Source organism: Hyaena hyaena, unplaced genomic scaffold, assembly GCF_003009895.1.
Source record: "Hyaena hyaena isolate Hyena2069 unplaced genomic scaffold, ASM300989v1 scaffold_410, whole genome shotgun sequence".
Lineage (NCBI taxonomy): Eukaryota > Metazoa > Chordata > Mammalia > Carnivora > Hyaenidae > Hyaena > Hyaena hyaena.
Window position 1 is genome coordinate 154,983 of NW_024081042.1, and position 18,843 is coordinate 173,825.

Consider the following 18,843-nt stretch of genomic DNA (forward strand, 5'->3'; position numbering starts at 1 on the left):
AAAAAAAAAAAAAAAAAAAAAAAAAAAACAAAAAAAAAAAAAAAAAAAAAAAAAAAAAAAAAAAAAAAAAAAAAACCTCATAGAAGCAGAGAATAGAATGGTTGTTCCCAGAAGATGGGGAAATGAGAAGATGTTAGTCAAACAGTAGAAAGCTGCAAGGAAAAAAAAAAAGGAAAAAAAATTTTAATCCGGTAAAACATAATTCACGCTTTAAACAAAAATAGTAAAAGGGCACCTGGGTGGCTGAGTTAGTTAAGCATCCAACTTCAGCTCAGGTCATGATCTCACAGTTTGTGGGTTTGAACTCCGCATCAAGCTCTGTGCTGACAACTTGGAGCCTGGAGTATGTTTCAGATTCTGTGTCTCCCTCTCCCTCGCTGCCCCCTCCCTGTTCATGTCCTCTCTCTATCTCCCAAAAATAAATAAACTTTAAAAAAATGTTTAAATAGTAAGATATTGTGGACTTACATATGATTAAGCAAAATATGTGATAACAGTACCATGAAGGCCAAGAGAGGAGAAATGGAAGAATGCTATACATGAAGTGGTATAATGCCATTCAAAAGTAGACAGTGCTAAGAATGCATACCAAGGTCCTAAAGAAACTATGAAAGTAATAAAAAGAATTATTGTATCTAATACAAAGAGAAAGGAGATAAATGGAATTATAAAAAATAATCAAACAACAACAACAATAATAACAATGAAAGAGCAGAAAGGGAACATAAAAGAAAAGACAAATACCAAAGTGGTAGACTTCAACTTAACTATATTAACAGTCATGATATAAATGGTCTAAACATTCCAATAAACAGGCGCAGATTTCCAGATTTGATTTAAAAGAACAAGATCCATCTATATGCTGCCAATAAGAACCATACTTGACCATACACAGTCATAAAAATATTAAAAATAAAAGGCTAGATGATTCAGATTCTGTGTCTCCCTCTCTCTGCCCTTCCTCTGCTCATACTGTGTCTCTCTCTTTCTCTCTTAAAACTAAATAAAAACATTTTTTAAAAAAGTAAAAGGCTAAAAAAGCCTGGTGTGTCAGTTAATGTCTGACAAAGTAAATTTTAGAAAAAAGAATATTTTGAGGAATAAAGCTGACAATAAGTCAATTCATCAGCAGGAAATAGCTATCTTAAGTGTTTATATACAATAACAGAACTTATAATGCATAAAGAAAAAAATTGCAAAGGGAAAAACACCAGTCCACAATGATAAAGACTTCAATACACTGTCTAAATAATTGGCTGAGTAAGTACAGAGAGAATAAGTTCAGATAGACATTTGAAAAATACAATCAACCAACTTGATATAATTGATATTTCTGGAACACTCCAAACAATAGCAAATACACATTTTTTTCAAGTTCAGACAGACCATCACTGAAATAGACCATATTTTTGGCTATAAAAAAGTCCCAAATTTAAAGAAATGCAAGTCATACAAAGTATGTTCTCTGACCACGAGAATTAAATGAAAAATCAATAATGTAATAATCTCTGGAAAATCTGGATATTTAGAAACTAAACAAAATATATGTAAGTAACTCATAGATTTTAAAACAATTAAAAGGGATATTAGGAAGTATTTTGACCTGAATGAAATTAATATGTAATATATCAAAATCCATGAGATACTGCTAAAATCATAATTTACAGGAAAATCTACAGCCCTAATTCCTAAATTAGAAAAAAAAATCAAATCAATAGCATAAAGTTTCCAACTTAAACTATCAAAGTAAACAAATAAAAAATATATAAGAAATCAATAAAATAATAAAAAGGAAAAGAATAGAGGAAATCAATGAAACCAAAAGCTCAATCTTCAAAAAGTTCAACAAAATTGACAAACCTCTCTACCCAGGCTAAGAAGGAAAAAAAGAAAGAAGACACAAATTATGAACATCAGCAAGGAGAAAAGTAACATCATCATGTAACATGTGTAACATCATTACAGATACAACAGATATTAAAAGAAAAAGCAGAGAACATTATAAAAACCTTATGCCAATCTGACAACTTACACGAAATGAACAAATTACCAAAAATCGCACAAAAATAAATAGGTTACTGAATAATGCCATAATTTCTAAAAAAAAAAAAGTTAAATTTGTGGTTAAAACTCTTCCTACAAAGATAACCCTAGGCCCAATGGCTTTACTGGTAAGTTCAACTAAACATTTAAGGAAGAAATAATACCACTTCTACAAGACTCTTCCAGAAAGTTAAAAAAGAGGGGATATTTCTCAATTCATTCTGCAAATCATCATTACACTGATAGCAAAACGAAAGACATTACATAAAAACTATAGCCAATATTCCTCATAAAAATAAATACAAAAGTTCTAAACACAGTTTTGGTGAATCAGATTCAACAACAATTAAGGTTAAGATTTGATAAGCTGATTCCAATACTTACATATAAATGCAAAATCCTGTAATAGCTAAGATATTGTTTAAAAAGAATAATTTTGGAAGACTCCATGTACTCAACATCAAGACTAACTAAAAACCACAGTAAATAAAACAGTGTAATATTAACCTGAAAATAGACAAATATACTAATGAAATAAAACAGTCCAGAAAAATAGGTTTATGACAAAGATGGTGCAATAGAGAATATCAATATGGAAAAAAAGTTGAAATTCAACTTCCTTTCTCATACTATATACAAACATCAATTTCAAGTGGACTATAGATCCAGTGAAAGAGATAAAACAATAACCTGTTAGAATATAACATTGGCGGGGCACCTAAGTGGCTGGGTCATTTAAGTGACCAACTCTTTATTCTGGTTCAGGATCTCACAGTTCTTGAGTTCATGAGTTCAAGCCCCACGTCAGCCTCTGCACTGACAGTGTAGAACCTGCTTGGGATTCTCTCTCCCTGTCTCTCTTGGCCCCTCCACTTCTCTCTCTCTCTCTAAAATAAATAAACAAAAAAGAATTTTAATATTGGTAAATATATTCAGAATCTCTGGGTAGAGAAAGACATCTTAAACAGAACACAAAAAATATTGACTGTAAAGGAAAACAGATCAAACTGACTCCATTAAAATTAACAATTTCTATCCATCAAAAGATACCATTTAGCAATCATAGAGTATGAAAACATATTTGCATATCCCACCTAACAAAAGGCTCATATCTAGGATATTTAAACAGCCCCTATAAATCAATAAGAAAAAAACAACCCAGTAGGAAAAAAAAAAAAATGAAAAAGACCCTTGAAAAGACACCTCCAAAAATTAATATCCAAATGCTAACTTATGTAAAAAAAGATACTCCACTGCACAGGTAATAGGTAATCAGACAATGGAAAATAAAAACCACAATGAATTGCCAGAATGACTAAACTTAAGAAGATTGATAACACCAATACTGGCAAAGATGTAGGCCAAGGGGAACTCTCTATATGTCTGATGGGGAAAAAATTTAGTACAACCATTTTGGAAAACAGCTTGGCATTATCTGCTAACACAGAAGATACTCCTGTCCTCTGGTTCATCAATTCCACCAAAATATACATGCAAAGGTGTTAAGAAGAATGTTATAGAAATATTATTTTTCATAGACAAAAATGGAAAAAAGTCCAAAAGTAGAGTAGATAAATTGTTATATTTATATTATAATAAAATATAACACAGTAATAAAAAATAAACTATAACTATTCATAACAACATAGATTAATTCCAAAAAGTAATGGTGTAACAAAGAAGGCAGACAAAATAGACACATGCTAAATGGCTTCACTTTAATATAGTGTCCAAAAACCAATAATAATAAACAAAACTAAATCTTAGCATCTGGGGACACAAACATTTTCAGGTGATAAAACATAAAGAAAAACAAGGATGCTATTATAATAAACGTTGGGGTAGTGGTTACCTTGGGGGATAAGGGATTGGTGATTGGGAAAGGGGGGAGCTTTCTGGAAGCTGGTGATACTCGATTTCTTGGTAGTAGTTCAACAATTATTTGGTTTATGATAAATTACTAAGCTGTACATACTTGTTACATGCAGTTTTTATGTATGTAATATTCCACAATTTTTATAATACTAAATTAACAACAATGGGAACAAAATCAGACTTCTCTGGGCAGACTTCTATGGCTTATGTATGAGTAATGCCTACAATGAGAAGCTGTTGGCCAAACACCAATCACCCACTGCCAAAACTAGATTCACCAGAGAATTGACTCAATTGTTTTTTCACATGTGCTGATAGTTGTCAGGATCTAGTGCAATAAACCAAGCCAGGGCAGGAACCCCTGTGTTTTTACTAGTCATCATTCATTCCTACCAATTCATTCATTAAACACAATTATATTAAACACTGTCTATGGCCCAGGTGTTGGGCAAGGTGCTGAGGTTGAACCTCAGTGGTGAACAAGTTGGACATGACCACTGTCCTCATGGAGCAATCCCAATCCAGTGCAGGGTGGTAGGGGTGGCCAAGAAGGAGTAAGGGGAGTAGGGAAGAAAATACACAATATTAAAAATTGTGTGGAGTGAATGAACAGTGAAAAAGCTACTGCTTTTTTGTCAAAAAACTGGGTGAGGATATTATAAGAAAATCATTGTCTGAGAAGCCATTGCCATGGAAGATACCCCCTTGAATTCCTTAACTAAAGGTTAAACAGCAGACTAGCAAGATACTATACTAAGCTTCCCCCATTTTGGAGAAAACTGTGAATCTCCAGTCTTAGATTTAGACCTTTTTGGAAGCCGTCTCCATGACCACACTACTGAAATGTCAAATGGAAGAAAAGTAGGTAGATTTAAGTAAGAATATGAAGATGGGTCCTTTCAAAGAGCTATATGTTTGGGGCACGTGGGTGGCTCAGTCAGTTAAGTGTCCGACTTTGGCTCAGGTCATGATCTCATGCTTCATGGGTTCGAGCCCTGCGTCAGCCTCTGTGCTGACAGCTCAGAGCCTGCTTCGGATTCTGTGTCTCCCTCCCTGTCTATCCTTCTCCTGCTCATGCTGTCTTTCTCTCAAAAATAAATTTAAAAAAAAAAAAAACAAAGAACTGGGGCGCCTGGGTGGCTTAGTCGGTTAAGCGTCCGACTTTCGCTTAGGTCATGATCTCGTGGTTCGTGGGTTCGAGCCCCGCGTCAGGTTCTGTGCTGACTGCCAGCTCAGAACCTGGAGCCTATTTCAGAGTCTGTGTCTCCCTCTCTCTCTGACCCTCCCCTGCTCACGCTGTCTCTCTCTCTCCTAGAAATAAATAAAACATTAAAAAAAAAACAAAAACAAAGAACTATATGTTTTATATCCCTGGGATCACTGAAACATCATGATGTATCTATAGCTTCTGTTTGCATGCTCAGGGTTAAAAAAATTTTGGATACAAAAATGAAGGTGCCACACTGTGTTTTTACTAGTCGTCATTCACTTGGTGACCACTGGGGCTAACATGAGGTCCTCTTGAGGTGGCTGGTCCTGTGGGAATGTCACATCAGATAATGTGCCTAGTCTCAGACCAAATCACAAACTCAAAAGAACTCGGTGGGGTGGGGTAGGTCATGTAGTGCCTGTGCACTCATTATCCATAGCCCCTCATCTGGCCTTCTAGATAGAAAGATTACCAAAAAACTTCTTCACCAAGTTAGTTCTTTTATTAATGAAACCAATACTTGGTGAGCACAACTATATCAGTGCTTATTGTCCCATTGGTGGCAGGGGCTGATGGCTCCAGAGAAGTTCTTCTCTGTGAAGTCAGAGTTCCAGGACAAATGATACATACCTTGTGTGGAGCTATGGGTCTTGCTCAGGATCACAGGGGCAGTAGACGGCAGAGCCTCAGAGAAGGGCTTGCTGACACATGCTTCCATCACATGTGGATGTACATGTGCACATCAACTTGGGGGACAAGCTCCCTCTCCTCTATACCTCCAGCCACCAGCATCTTCACTAGTCTGTGTCTAGTGTGATGGCCTTGCCGGTCCTGAGCATGGCGCAAGGTTGGCATAAGCCTAATTTAAGCAGAAGACTCCAAGAGGGAGGGATGGAATGGGAGGCTTCCCCCACTGGGGGGTGGGGGTGGGTTGGTGAGACAGTGAACAAACTGGGTGGAAGTACTCCTCATTGGTGGTTTAGCAAAAAGCAGGAATAAATGCAAGTGAATAAATGCATACAATGCACAAACTACCTAGCTTGCCACAGACACTGCTAGCCTTTCCTGTCCAACTGCAAAAGCAAACATCTCTCTGTCTCCTCATGAACAGAAATAAAGCACTCTCTCTCCAGGGACCACCCCAACCGTGTGTGTGGGAAAGATACAGGGCCCATCAACTACTGGCTCCTATTACAACCACCCTCCTCCCTGCCCAAACAGGCAGATGTCCACTGTGAGTTTTCATCTCCGAATGAGACTACAGCCCCACTGTCCATATGAGGCATTTTATAGCTAGGAAGGAGGAGTTCCACCAGTCTTCTCAGCCAAATAAGAAGGTTCTACCATCTCATTTTCAGAAGCTTACAGGGAACAGGGAAGTGGGAAAGTCCAGTTCCTCCAGCATATTTATTTGGGGGGAAGGGAATAAATATGGGTGTGTCTAAAGCATGTGCATGTATAAAGCATGTGTATGTAAACAGTCATGGCTGCCAGAAGAGAATAAGTAAAAATTTGGGCCCAAGAGGTTTGTTTGTTTTTTAATTTTCACTTATTTTAATTAGATGTGAGAGGTTGTTTTTTGTTTTGTTTTGTTTTTCTGTATTCTTTCTCCTATTTTTTTCTCTGCATGAACCAAGGAAGAGAATGGCTTTGGAAAGCGTTTGTGGAAGAGGCTTCTCTAGGATTTCTACCTCCTTGGAGATGCAGCAAAAGGAGAAAGAAATTTACTTTATATTAGACCTTTAAAAAAAAAACCTAGTATCTTAGTATCTCCTGAGCAGATGTGAATGGTAACAGTGCCAGCATCCTAGACCAAGATTCCCCCAGTTTCCTTCGTCGCAGCCAATCTCCCACCCCTACCCTCACCCTCAACTAAAACAGATCTGAAACTCAGATAGCCCAACCATCCCTGCATTTAAAAATATATTTGCAAGTCATCCAGTGACTTTATTTCCTTCCTCAAAAGAAAAAAATCTTCTAAATTTATTTTGTGAAGAGGAAGGGGGAAAAGAGTATCTTTTCAGGACCCCTGTAGTCTGCAGGCTGGCCCCAAAACTAAATATATGTGGTCATGACTATGAAAACTGCACTATTCCTCTTGTATGGGTGAAGAGTTCTATTCATTGCTTTCTTTCCCTTCAATAGGAAATGAAGATAAATAGTGAAAGTGGCATTGTATTGGTTCGTTTAAACACCAGTCTCTCCTCTGAAAAATAGTGTTAGTATGAAACTTCCCTGACATGACTTTGAACCTCAGTGTGTACCCTCCTGGTTCTGCCCACCAGAAGCTGCCGTTGGCTGCCAAGAGCCATTAATCAGAAGAAGAAATGGATGTACAGGATCCTGGAAATGGTAGAAGGGCTCTGCTTCTCTGCAGAGAGGCTCCCCTCCTCTGGCCCACTTTGGCTTAGGTCCCAGCAGAAGACATAGGACCTCACGTACAGCACATTCCCTCCCTTTAGGGATGGAGCCATGGGAGAACAACAGGGCTCAGGGAGGCTCTGTGACATTCTGTATCCCTGGCAACATAACTAGCTGTCACCACAGCCTGCACATAAGAGAAAAAGGGGCAGTAAGGGGCATAACATGTCTTTACACTGGCTTCTGAGATTAGACAACTCCAGGACCCTTCCAGTCCATGCCCCACAATCACTAGAGGCATGCACCCCCCTGTCAGCATTGGACAAGTCCACAGCAACTTATCCGTGCTCATCCGATAAGCCTGAGCTGCTTTCCTGTCCACTCTATATTTTTTCATGACATTTGAAAGGCAAAGTGTAGGAAACGGTTTTAGAAGGTAAACAGGTCTGCTAGGAATTTACCCAAGAGATATAGGAGTGCTGATGCATAGGAGCACAGGGACCCCAATGTTCATAGCAGCACTCTCCACAATAGCTAAAACATGGAAAGAGCCTAAGTGTCCATCAACGGACGAATGGATCAAGAAGATGTGGTTTATCTATACCATGGAATACTACATGGCCATGAGAAAAAAATGAAACCTGGCCTGTGTAGCAACATGGATGGACCTTGAGGGTGTTATGCTTAGTGAAATAAGTCAGGCAGACAAGGATAAATATCATATGTTTGCACGTATAGGAGGATTAGGAGGAACTTAACTGAGGACCATGGGGGAGACGAAGGGGGGAAATGGTGGGGGAAAAGGGAGAGAGGCAAACCATGAGAGACTCTTGAATGCTGAGAAACAAACTGAAGACTGATGGATGTGGGGGGGAGGGGGGAGATGGGCATGGAGGAGGGCACTTGTGGGGATGAGCACTGGGTGTTATATGGAAACCAACTAGACAATAAACTATTTGTAAGAAAAAAAAAGAAAAAGAAAAGAAAAAAAAGAAAAACAGGTGACTCTCATTCACAGAACTGATATTTTAGAACAAGGCTAAAATAAGTTATTTCAAAGACATAGATTTAATTTGTGCCATCAGTAACCAAATATTTTCAGGAGTTAGTGGGTAGAATGGACTGAAAACTATGAGAAAGCAACTATCAACATTCAGGCCACATAAAGAGAACAGAGAGAGAGAGAACAATTAGAATATCAACCCAAAATATAGTGGAGGAATCCTACTAATCTTTTTATTTTATACCTGGGAGTAGGATGCAGGAGAATTGATGTTAGCTTTTGGGTTTTTGCTAGCAATAAACACATTTCATTTTTACGCTGAGCTGTGCCAGTTAGTGACATAATGTCCACACAGTAATATGATATGGTAAGCACAAATGCAGTGCACAGACCAGACTGCGGCCTGGGAAAGACAAGCTCTGTCCATATATCAACGGGAATGGCCTGGAACTTAGGGAGTGAGTATTTTGAAGCAATCGCACATGAATTCACCTTCAGGAGATTAGAGGCTGATGTCACCAGGAGAGTGAAGTCATCAGAAATGACCTAAACCGATGGGATGTTGCCAGAACAAAGCCACACTGTGCAGACACACAGCTTAACTCCTTCTGGGCCTAAGATCTCTCCAAGGCATTTTTTGGTGAATGCGAAGAGACTTCAATGGAGACAAGAAAGCCAGCAAGACTCCCATTCTCCTTGGCATCAGCTGGTGTTACATGATAGAAGAGGCTTGAAAATAGATTCTACTAATTAAATGCTCGAGAGGTACACCCCCATCTTTTCATCAGAGTTCTATGCTTTCTCTATGCTTCCCCAAGGGAAAAGTACTAGTAGGTTTGTAACAAATAGCAATTGATTTGGAGCGAAAAGAATTGTTAGCAATTCCAGAGTGGAATAGTTGGGCCCATGGAATGGTGATGTGATAACACTATCAAAAACAGTCCCTTCAAAAAGCAACCGGCTGCCTGAGTCTGTCTGTGATCCTCAGTGGAATATTCCATGAGCCAGTAAGCAATAAGATATGGAACCATCCCTGCCTCCATGGAACTGCCTAGCATCCAGGAACCATCTTCTTCTATGTGTTACCTTTATTTTTTTTTTATTTTTTTTTATTTTTTTAGAGAGAGAGAAAGAGAGAGCAGGGTAGGGACAGAGGGAGCGGGAGAGAGAGAATCCCAAGCAGGCTCCATGCCCAGCATGAGCTCACAATCTCAAGATCATGACCTGAGCCTAAATCAACAGTCGGGGGTTCAACCAACTAAACCACCCAGGTACCCCATTACCTTTATTCTTTAGAACCAGTGCCACCTGCTTGTTTCACTCCCTTCTAATATCAACCCTTGTCTATTGGAGATGTCATATGGCCAATCATACCTTACTTAGGCCAAGTAACAGCAGCATATCTTCAAAAGTTAAAAGTTAATTGGAAACAGGAAATACTTTCAGATAAGAGTACCCACTTCAAGGCAGTAGCCATATTAACACTGACTCATCAAAATGGGCTAGAGAATACCCTGTTGGAGGCCTTCTGAGAGGCAGAAGTTGAACCTGGCCTCTTTTCTGGGATGAGCATAGCATCTAGAATCCAGAATGCATAATCAAGTGGGATAACATGGACAAAAGCATCTTTTAAGCTGAAAACTAGTATTTACTGAAAAATGTTTTGATTCCATGATGGTCTTCTACAAAGCAAGGATAAAAGAACATCAAAAGGTATGACCTTAATGAGGAGGCAAACTGGGAGGCTGACTGCCTTCAGGGGGTGGTGGGAGTTGTGCACAGAAGGTCTCCTGCCCCTAAAGCTCTCTCTCCTAATGCCAGTCACATACCTAAAACTCCACCCTCAAACAATTTGCCTTAAGTTAGTGCTTTATCACATTTTTCTCATCACAACTCATGTAAAGAATGTCTTATGGAACGTTCAGTACTCATACACACACAACAGAAACAAAAGTAGTTCTGCCGTAGTAATTCCTTTTTGCTACCTAAGATGTGCTCTGATAATTTCTACTCTGCTTCATTCTACATTTTTCAGTGCTGCTTTGACCCATTAATTTAACAACCACTAATGGATCAAGATTCACAATTTGAAAAACACTGAGATTTAAGGCCATTTAGGAACAGAACAGATAAAATACAAATTAGGGTATTCAAGGTAAAAAAAAACAAGATCAGGGGAGAAATCACACAGTGCTTTAAGGCAAAGTCACAGGAGACCTTCATCAGATCCTATTAGTCTTCTGACTACGTAACTCTTCCTCTGTTCACACTCTCCCCAACTCATCCACAATCACAGAAAGATAATATACCCTCCTGGAGAGAATCTAACAGAAATCATCACGCACTATTTAACTGGGGCCAGTTCAAACCACTGAACCGAAAATCTAGAGGACAATGCCCAATAAATAGACTGACACCATCAGGATGCTGAGATTGAAGTGGGGCTACTTTTCTGGATATGAGTCAAACTGCACAGATTTGAGTGTACTTTTGCATCCAGTAGTAAATGGAAAAATTAGGTGTGCTTTCTTACGCTTAAGTTTCTGACAAATCATCAGACCCATTGGCTTTGGAAGCTAGGGTTGGCTTCAAGAGATTTAGGCTGATTCTATCTTGGGCTATTGGGTGAGCTACTGTGACCAAACATGGGGTCAATTTTTAAATACAGTAAATATTTCCTCAGCCCTTCTCAGCTGGGCACTATCATAAGTTTGTGGAACCTTTAATTTGGTTGAATAGTCCAGGTGTTTGACTGAATTAATATAATGCAGAGTTGTGGTTAGGCCGATCACCGTCACCCTGAGCCTGAACAGCCTTCAAGACCCTGGTACAATTTGCACATCTTTAAAATACTGTTCAACATCTATTGTTCTGTGACAAAATGTTACTGTTGATCCTTCCAATGTACTTAACTAAAATATCAATAACTTTCAAACATTCAAATTAACATGTGAATAAATGTATCATTGGCTGAGAGAGGCAATTCATGTATCTTAAAAGGGGGAACCAAAGCTGACTGAGACTTTCCACTTTCTGACTGAGACTAATTTCCTGTGCACTTGCCTTCAGATTTAAAATGAGTGAGAAATAATCTAATTTTTAAATTACAACTTATGCTCTTTACCTTTTTTGAAGTATTTCACCAGCCAATAGAAGAGGCCCATCCCTAACATTTGTAATACCAGGCAAAACCATATGGAGACCAGGTTTAGGTGCCCCTTTCTTTGCTCACCTGAGAAGCATTGATTACATGCATGTGGACACTCCGGCCAGTATGTGCAGGATCTGCACCCCTTCATTTCACCTCCAAACATAGTCACTCCAAAGACCTAAGCAGGTACACTCCTGGGGTAGACACAGGGCCAGGTAAGTCTAGGTATTGGTCTCAGAGCATAGTGTAGAAGTGGGCTATCAGGAGAGGTATGGGAGATTGGTCAGAGGTGGGCCAGAGCAGGCATGGGGTCCAAGGAAGGAGTTACCCGAAACCTAAGGGGGTAGGGGGCAGGAGAACTCCCCTAGTATCAATATATTCAGATTAATGCATTCAGTGTGACACATGTGACATCCACAACCCACTAATGAAACCCCATCATTACATCCTCAGAACAAACATGAATGCACATGCCTAGCCTAATTTTGAACCCAAGTCCTAATACATTTGATCTTAGAAAACAATACAAAACAAAAATAAAACCAGCTTTCATTATTTTTACTCAAGTAGCATTTTGGTTTTTTTTTTTTAAGTTGATTTTTGATACAGTCATTTTTTTAAAATGTTTTTTCAGTATGGAAACCATTATTATCAGAGCCTGCCTTGAACAAGTTCATAAAGATCTTATACCTGATGTTTGCTTTTGTTGTCGACATATCCTGCCCATTTGCAGAGATCATGGAAAGAAGAATAATGGGGAAATTCACAGAAAGCAGATCTTTTTCAGCAAGTCTGTACATAAGAGGAAGGAGAAAGTAGGGACTCTTAAACCCAGGTCTCCTGACATCAGCCAGTATATCATAACAGCTTGTCTGTAAGAGTGTCAAGTAACTCGCAGGAAAGAAAACATTTCTCAAACACCTGTAAGTCCATTCCAGGGGGCAGATATGGCATCCTTTCCCACCTGGGACCACTGCAAAGCTAAAATCCACAATTAAGAACAGCTGCAGCCTTGCAGCCAGCTGCCCTTGGTAACCCCCTTGGAGGGAGGGCAGGGAGAGTTCTGGGAGGGGTAATCAACAGAGAAGACTGAAATTCCTCTTTCTCTGCATTGCTTTTTTCTCTTGTGAAATGTGTTGGAACTTCCCCTGTATGCTGAAGATGTTCCCAAGACTGCTTCTTATGTTTACCAAACATCCTGCAATATTTCCCAGCCTTGTAGACTATGGGGGTATCTAATCTTCCATTTCACAGAGCCAGGGCTCACAGCTTCAAATGGCTGCAAGAATAGATTCAAAAAGGCAATATTGTTGCTTTTGAATAAGCTCCTTTGGGAAGAGATCACCAATATGTGTCATTTAGTCACAGGGACTGTTCAAGAGCTAAGTGAAAAACAGAAGCGACCAAAAGTGTTGGTAAATTCATATGTATGGCAAATCCTCTCAAAGGATTGAACTCACCCACACTTGAGAAAAGAATGAAGAATCACAGCCAGATGAAGGAAAGGCCGAAATGGTGAATAATGATTTGTAGGTATTTCAAGAGAGCAAATGCATAAAAGAAAAGAATTTCAGAGTTGTTCCAGGAAGATTAAGGCCATAAAAGAATTATCTGCAAAAATGAAACTCATCTGAGAAGACTTCTGATATTGATGAGTTTTACTTATTTATTATATTTTTGAGAACTATCTCCCTGAGGGAAACAGTAGAGAAGCCATGAGCTAAATCATTTATAACAAAGAGGGAAAAGGAATCAGAAAATAGATTACTTAGAACATCCTCCTCCTCTCCCAAGCCTTTCAAGCAGTAAAATGGTGAGTGAAGTGAGACTATCACATGAGCTTTCTCATCTCTTAATCTTATTTCTGGCTGTATTTCTCCCACCCCCTTTTGCCTGTGGCCCTACTGTTAATGGAGGTTTTCAACACATAAACCTGGAGTTCACTCAATATCCATTGAGCTTCTCCATTTCACTTTTAAGTAAATTAAGTCACCTTATCAGCACAAATTGTGATTTAGAGAGAACACAGAAGAATAAATCAGATATGAAGGACCTTTGCTGTCAATGCTCCATGCCTGTTTGGGTGACGTTTCCATTAACTCAGCTTGGTGCATGCCCATCCTAAGAGTTGATGGTGTGAAAAATAAAAATAAAACTACTAGCGAAAAGTTGATATACCTGATATCTTGATTGTGTGCCTATGTTGCCTGTTTTTAAAACAAGAACATGATCATCTGTGAATCTGTCAACAAGTCACAGGTCAGAAATCGTGCCCTATATTTGTTTTGCTATCTCACGACACAGCAAATGCCTGATACAAATGTGAGAAGTCAACTTATTTGAAAAGTTTTTGTTTAAATTTTAATTTAACAATTATAAAATAAATTGATAAAATCCTCACATATTTAATCCCATTTTAGTGTCTGCCTCTCAGAGAAACCATAATAACACAGCTTGCTTTTTCATTCTTGGTCCTTTCTAATAAAGATAGGAAGGCTGGGCCTTAGGATACAAATATGGGCTCCTTACTTTCTTTTAGATTGGGTCACATTCTAGAGGGAATAGATTAAACCAGTGTACTAGAGAACAGATGATCTCACATTTTCTTTCTTTCAAGGCACAGATTACCCTGTCTACTAGTCCTTGCTCCTAAATTCACTAATTTCAAAGAGTCTTAAGAGGTGGGGTGGGGGGCCCCTGGGTGGCTCAGTCGGTTAAGCCTCTGACTTTGGCTCAGGTCATGATCTCACGGTTTGTGAGTTCGAGCCCCATGTCGGGCTCTGTGCTGACAGCTCAGAGCCTGGAGCCTGCTTCAGATTCTGTGTCTCCCTCTCTCTCTGACCCTCCCCTGCTCACGCTGTCTCTCTTCTCTCTCTCAGAAATAAATAAAACATTAAAATTTTTTTTAAAAATAGGTGGGGTGAGAGGGGTGAATTAGGGTTAATGAGGGATACTAAAAATATAAGCAAGATAATCCAATGTCTTAAAGGTTTAGTTTTATTAAGTTATAATTGACAATGTGAATAAAGGCTCATTCCTTGAAGTATTTTTATAATCTTTTGTTCCAAAACTAGTAATTTTCTTTTATCAGTGGATGAATTGCACTATAATGCCATGGAAACTTTTTTCTTTTAAAATCTTGTTTACTTATTTTTGGAAGAGTGCACAAACAGGGGAGAGGCAGAGAGAGAGGGATACACAGAAGCGGAAGCAGCCTCCAGGCTATGAACTGTCAGTGGCAGAGCCCGATTCAGAGCTTGAACCCATGAACCATGAGATCATGACCTGAGCCAAAGTCAGACATTCAACCAGTTGAGCCACCCAGGCACCCCACCATGGAAGCTTTTCTGGGTCCGTCCTAGGTCCATCAAACCAAAAGTGATAGTGTGGCAGAAAATCTTCTTGGCCTATTAATTATCAATGGAAACCACCATGGGCCCCTATAGTCTTACCAGATGAATTGCTGGGACCTTCACTGCTGTTCAGTCCAATACCAACAGACAAGAGAATAACAGGAGCCATCAACTCCTCCGAATTGCACCAATGTGATTCCAGCTATGATAGCAAAAGCCCTGGAATTCTGCTCATTTAGTAAACAGGGAGGGTCTCACTTACTTTCTTCTTCCCTCATCCCCACTAGTTTTGAAAGAATTAGCAATTTAGTCAGAACTTGCTGGTTGCCTATGCCATGTCCATTCTCTTTTTCTTCCTAAGAAAATCTCAATTTTGCTCAGAGTATGAGATTTCCAGTTAAAAGTTCTACATCTTCCAGTCACTCTTGCAGATAGGGATGGTCATGTAACATTTCTAGCCATTAAGACGTAATGAGAAGTCATTGGTTGGAACTTCCAGGAGAGAGACCTCTTTAAAAGAGAGTAATCTAAAGGATTCTACATGTTGAAAATGATAAACTGATTCTAAAATATATATGATTATACAACAATTCCACAGCTAACATCATACTCAATAGTGAAAGACTGAATGCTTTTCCTCTAAGATCAGGAACATGACAGTGGTGACCCCTCTCACCACTCTTATTCAACACAGTGCTGGAAATCCTAGACAGAGCCATTAGGAAAGACAAAGAAATAAAAGGTATCCAAATCAAAAAGGAAGAAATAAATTATCACTATTTGTAGATGATATGATTTTATACACAGAAAATCCTAATGACTCAACGGAAACATGGTTGGAGGCAATCAACATATTCAGTAAAGTTGCAGGATTAAAATAAGCACACAGAAATCATATGCATTTCTATACGCTAACAATAAAATGTCTGGAAAAAAAATAAAGAAAGCTATCCCATTCACAATAGCATCAAAAGTAATAAAACACTTAGAAATAGATTTAACCAAGGAAGTGAAAGATTATGCAATGAAAACTACAAAACTTGGATGAAATAAATTGAAGAAGACACTAACAAACAAAAATACTCCATGTTCATGGATCAAAAGAATTGTTTATAAGTCCATTATATCCAAAGCCATCTATAGAGTCAATGCATTCCCTGTCAAAATTCCAATAGTGTTTTTCACAAAAACAGGGGAGAAAATCCTGACCAAAGAAATCCTGAGAAAGAATAAACCCATTTCCTGATTTCAAACTATATTACAAAGCTATAGTAATCAAAACAGTATGGTACTAGCATAAAAATAGACACATAGACCGATAGAATTGAGGGCCCAGAAATAAACCCCTGCATACACAGTCAATTAACATTTGATAAGGGGGCCAAGAACACTCAATGGAAAAAGATAGTCTCAACAAATGGTGCTGGGAAGGCTGGATCACTACATACAGAAAAATGAAATTGGATCCCTATCACAAACTCCTGCAAAAATTAACTCCAAATAAATTAGATATCTAAACAGAAGGCCTGATCATAAAACTCCTAGAAGAAAACATAGGGAAGAAGCTCCTTAGCATCAGTTTTAGTAATGGTTCTTTGGATATGATACCCAAAACACAAGTGACAAAAGTAAAAATAAACGAGCAGGACCACATCAAACTTAAAAGCTTCTGCACAGCAAAAGAAATGATCAATAAAATGAAAAGCAACCTATAGAATGGGAGAAAATATTTGCAAACCATATATAAGATAAGGGGTTAATACCCAAAATTATACCCCTATGACCCAGCAATAGCACTGCTAGGAATTTACCCAAGGGATACAGAAATGCTGATGCATAGGAGCACATGGACCCCAATGTTCATAGCAGCACTCTCAACAGTGGCTAAAACATGGAAAGAGTCTAAGTGTCCATCAACAGACGAATGGATCAAGAAGATGTGGTTTACCTATACCATGGAATACTACATGGCAATGAGAAACAATGAAATCTGGCCATGTGTAGCAACATGGATGGACCTTGAGGGTATTATGCTGAGCGAAATAAGTCAGGCAGAGAAGGACAAATATCATATGTTTGCACGTATAGAAGGATTAGGAGGAACTTGACGGAGGAACAAGGGGGAGAAGAAGGGCGGAAATGGTGGGGGAAAGGGAGAGAGGCAAACCATGAGAGACTCTTGAATGCTGACAAAAACTGAGGACTGATGGATGTGGGGGGGAGGGGGGAATGGGCATGGAGGAGGGCACTCATGGGGATGAGCACTGGGTGTTATGTGGAAACTAATCTGACAATGAACTATTTGTAAAAAAAAAAAAAAAAAAACCCAAAATTATAAAGAATTCACATAACAACAATCAATTAAAAACTAAGCAGAGTCGAGAGGGCTGGGGTGAGATGGAGCTGGAAGGCCTGAGAGGGAGCTGTGCAGCTTGAGAGGGGAAGCAAGTGCCCTTAGATGCACCTGAAGTCTGGCAGCCAGGGTAGCAACCCAGGGCACGGCTGCCTATGCTTCTATGAAAAACCAGCTCTACAGCCTCCCAGTGCAAGCACACATGTCAGCCCCTGGGACATTGGTGCTGGACACCAGGGCAGGGTAGTACCCGAAATGATAAGTAAAAACAAAAAAGGCAGATTAACTAAACACATCTTTCCAAAGAAGACATCTAAATGGCCAACAGGTACATGAAAAGATAGTCGACATCACTAAACATCAGAGAAATGCAAATCAAAACCACAATATCACCTCATTAGAATGGCTATCATCAAAAAGACAAGAGATAACAAATATTGTCAAGGATGTGGAGAAATGAGAACCTTAGTGCACTGTTGGTGGGGATGTAAATTGGTTCAGCCACTATGGAAAACAATATGGAGGTTCTTCAAGAAATTACAAGTAGAAGCGCCATATGATCCTGCAATCCCACCTCTGGGTATCTATCCAAAAGAACTGAAACAAGGAAAAGATGTCTGCACTCCCATGTTTATTGCAGCATAATTCACAATGGCCAAGACATGGATTTAACCTGTGTCCATAGATGAATGGAGAAGACTCCAATTCTTCAATGATTTATTATACAGACATGAGAAATCAAATGGCCATTTGTGCCAACATAGATGAATCTTGAGGGCATTGTGCTAAGTGAGATGTCAGTCAGAGAAAGACAAATACAGTATGGTATCACGTGTATGCAGAATCTAAAAAAGCCAAACTCATGAAAACAGAGAGTAGAATGGTGGTTACCAGGGCAGGTGGTGGGAGTGTGCAGATGGAAGGGGTGAAATGGGAAGACATTATTTAAAAGTACAAGCTTACAGAGGCTCCTGGGTGGCTCAGTCGGTTAAGTGCCCAACTTCAGCTCAGGTCATGATCTCACAGTTCATGAGTTTGAGCCCCGCATTGGGCTCTGTGCCAACAGCTCAGAGCCTAGAGCCTGCTTTGGATTTTGTGTCTCCCTCTCTCTCTTCCCCTCCCTTGCTTATGCTCTGCCTCCCTCTCAAAACTAAATAAACATTAAAAAAATTTTTAAAAAGAGTACAATCTTACAACTAGTAGATAAATAGGTCCTAAAGATCTAACGTACAGCATAATTATTATAATCAATAACATTGCATTTAAACTTCTAAGTTGCTAAGACACTAGAACTTAATGGTTCTCACAAGACTAATTATTACTAATAGTAATAATTATGTGATATGATAAAGGTGTTAGGTAACACCATGGTGCTAATCACATTGCAGTCTATAAATGTATCAAATCATCATGTTGTACACCTTAAATTTACACATTGTTTATGTCAATTATAACTCAATTAGAATAAAATTAAAAATAAAAAAATAAAATGTA